General features: G+C 38.5%; 1 pseudogene; it reads left to right on the top strand.

Annotated features, from left to right (window-relative positions):
- Positions 1–816: 816 nt before the first annotated feature.
- LOC149144820 (pentatricopeptide repeat-containing protein At1g08070, chloroplastic pseudogene) lies at positions 817–2,610 on the top strand (annotated as a pseudogene).
- The last annotated feature ends 1,171 nt before the right edge of the window (positions 2,611–3,781 follow it).

Genomic DNA, 3,781 nt, shown 5'->3' with positions numbered 1-3,781 from the left:
ATATTTATTATTGGTTTGGAGTAAGTTTCAAAAATTGGTATAATAGTTCATTGGTATCCCTGAATATATTATTATGAAGAAATTTAAAAGATGGACATATGCATGTAGTACTTGTTTTAGTTGTTGGAGCATTTGGACATAATTTAAGTGTACCACGAAGAGGGAGCCTTGTGATTGTTTAGCCTCATTTGCTTGCTTCAAATAATGTTAGTGTGACTATAAAACTTAAGAGACAAAATTAATCTAATAGTGTAGGGACAGGTATGGAAACACCATAATTAACATGACATCCATGGTGGACATTAATAATCTTTATCCTAACAATTTAAGAGAATTTAAGAGAATGCAAAGGGGATTAATAATAATGATTAATGTGTTATTGTTTCTAATACATATTTTATTAATGATGAGTAGAACTCTATCTTGAATGCAAAACACAAATTTATTCTTAATACAAGTTCCATATTATGCTATCGACTTACGACTTTCCCTTTACAACATCTGGTGCAATTGCTAATATATTATTATATTTATTATACTTACTAATCCCACTGCTTTGGGTTTTCTCAACCTGGGTTAAAAAAATTTGCATAATAAAATTTTCCATTGGGTTTTCTCACCTTACCCGGGTAAAAAAATGTATAATAATTTTTTCCAAAAATGATATAAACCCATGTTCAAGTCTAACACAAGTCCAAACACGTGTAAGTGAAAAATCAAGAAAGAGAATGGTAATAAGTTTTCTGGAGATAGATATGACTACCCAGAGAATCATGTATATTGTTAACGCGCTTTCAGCAATCAATGCGCGAAAGTATGGATGAATGCATACGAGATTTTGCAGCCGAATCTTTCCTTATGCGTATGGAACTGGCATCGCCATGCACCCCTTCGTACTGTTTCCATCAGCACGGTAGAAGTTGCAGGACTCATATTCTCTCTGAATCTTACACGAGTATTCAAGGGGCCAGGCCACTCCGTCCCTCCATTTCCACAGCTGTTCACGCTACAGGTCTGCCCATTATCAAAGAAAAAGCAAAGCGGGAGCACAGACAAGTTACCAATGTAAAACAAGTAAAGCAACTTTATGCATACAAATTCAGAAATGGCACAGGGACTATGTATGAAATGTGCAGTAGTGTGGATAATGCGCGCATTGTTTTTGACAAAATATATGAATCCGACGTTTTTTCCTGGAATCTCAGGATCAGAGGGTATGCCAGGGATGGACGATATGAAGAGGCCATTGTCTTTTATGTTAAAATGCTATGTGCGGGTACACAGCCTAATAATTTCACTTTTCCCTTTGTGCTGAAGGCATGTGCTGCCTTTTCAGCGATGCAGGAGGGAGCGCAGATCCATAGCCATGTAATTAAGATGGGTTTCGGTATGGATATTTATGTGGGAACTGCTTTAATTAGCATGTATGCAAAGTGTGGTAATATGGAGGACGCACGCAAAGTGTTTGACAGAATATCCCAGAGAAATGTAGTGTTATGGACTGCCCTGATCGCAGGCTATGCGCAAAATAGGAAGGTTGTTGAAGCCTTGAAAGTCTTCAACCGAATGCAAGTGGAAGACATGAAACCCGACCCGGTTACCATTGTGAGTTTGGTTTTGGCCTTTTCCCACTTAAGAGATTTCCAAATGTGTGAGATGATCCATGGCTACATAATTCGGAGAGGATTTGAATCTCATGTTTATGTGGCTACTGGAATCATAGATATGTACGCTAAATGTCGGAGTGTGAGGAGTGCACGCCGAGTGTTTGACAGAATGCCCAACAGAAATGTGGTGTCATGGAATGCAATGGTGACTGGATACGCTCGCAATGGGCACGCCAACGAGGCCTTGGCTCTGTTTCGTCGAATGCAGAGAGTAGGAATTAAACCCGACTCAGTCACAATGCTGTGCGTGCTCCCAGAATGTACCCATTTGGTACACCTGCAAACTGGTGAGCAGATCCATGGTTACATCATTAAAAGTGGATTTGATTCGGATAGCTTTGTTGGGAACTCTCTTATAGATATGTATGCCAAGTCTGGGAGAATAGGTATCGCACGCGATATTTTTCAGAAAATGTGTAGAAGAGACTTGGTCTCATGGAATACAATTATTACTGGATATGCAATTCAAGGGTTTGTGGAGGACGTTTTTTCTGTGTTTTCCCAAATGCAACGGGAAGGAATGAAGCCGAATGCCATTACATTTGTTTCTGTTTTATCGGCATGCAGTCATGCCGGCCTTCTAGACAAGGGCTGGCACTATTTTGATTGCATGACCAAAGCTTATCTTATCAATCCCAAAGTGGAGCACTATGCGTGTATGGTTGATCTTCTGGGCCGAACAGGGCATCTTGTCGAGGCACGGGACTTCATAAAACAGATGCCATTAGAGCCCAGTGCCAGCGTGTGGGGAACCCTGTTTGATGCTTGCAGATTTCGTGGCAATGTTGAGATAGGACAGCACGTGGCAGAACACCTTTTTGAACTAGAGCCTGAAAATGCCAAATGCTCTATATTACTCTCAAACATCTATGCTAGGGCTGGCAGGTGGGAGGATTTAGCAAAGGTGATAACAATGATAGAAAGGTATAGTAAGATAAAATAAAAGCGATGATCAATTGTAGCACAAAGCAAGACAAATTCATTCCTTCTATGAAATTAATCAAGCTTTTGATGCAAGGTAGATATAAAACATCGGAGTTTCTGGCAAACTGAACAGCTGAAGGAACCGAGGTGTTTGCATAACACAGTTTTTTTGGCTCAAGATCAAAATAGATGTGAAGACCGAGGTGTTTGCATCACACAGTTTTTTTAGCTCAAGCTAAAAAAGGATGTGAAGACATGAATACCCTACAGTTACAAAAAAGAATTGAGTTATTTTTTTTGCATCAACCACTAGAAGACAAACCCCTGACAAAATTTATAAGATAATTCCGGTTCGGGATGATCAGATTTGTTTGGAGTGCAAACTATATCCACCGTTGCAGGTGTGTATGGTATGACTATCCACCCTTACATGTAAAGTCGTCTAGAAGAAAATATGAAAGGAGCTTCCCTGTTCAAACTAAAGTTACATTCTATTATAGACGCTTCAAATTTATTTTGAACACACTATTGCATTTCCTTTAGAACGTTATAAAACGGAGGAATTCTTTTGTTTTTATTGCATTTCATTATGGAAAGCACTTTGAGATGGCCAGCCTCTCTGGATGAACGTTAAATGAACAAAAACATAGCCATGTCCATCCATGCTAGAGTGGAATAATCAGTAATGCTTTAGGATGAATAATTTCATGAATCTATCAATTATGCCTCTCCTTTTATACCAAAGGATTGTTAATGATGAGTTTAGATGTCACATTTGTTTTGAGTCCCATATGGTCAAATCAAATAACTCCTAGTACAATCCTTTATTGCCCTGCACATTACTAGTGTCGTAAAAGGACGGGCTATGCTGTCAAAATTAAAAAGTTACTGCTTGAAATATTACTAAGTGAATAGCTACATCAACTAAAGCATGCACCACACTTTACCAAAATTGATTTGGCTAAGTGTCACCAAATTAGGATAAGGTAGAAGGCATATCCAAAAAAATATTTACAAAAAACAAAGGACGTTATGAGTTCAAAGTCTTCTCTTCTGCCTTGGCAAATAATACTACAACGTTCTAAGCTACTGCGGACTGAATCTTTGCAGATATTAGTTTTTTTTGAAGATATTCTTAGTTTATGGGGGGAACAACATACATATGTCAAGCAATCAGAATCAGTGTTTCT

This window comes from Pinus tabuliformis, chromosome X (genome assembly GCF_031772625.1).
Source record: "Pinus tabuliformis cultivar Carrire ecotype Pingquan chromosome X, CPIR1, whole genome shotgun sequence".
NCBI lineage: Eukaryota > Viridiplantae > Streptophyta > Pinopsida > Pinales > Pinaceae > Pinus > Pinus tabuliformis.
Note: the sequence above shows the minus strand (reverse complement) of the source record. Positions and strands in the feature narration are given on the sequence as shown.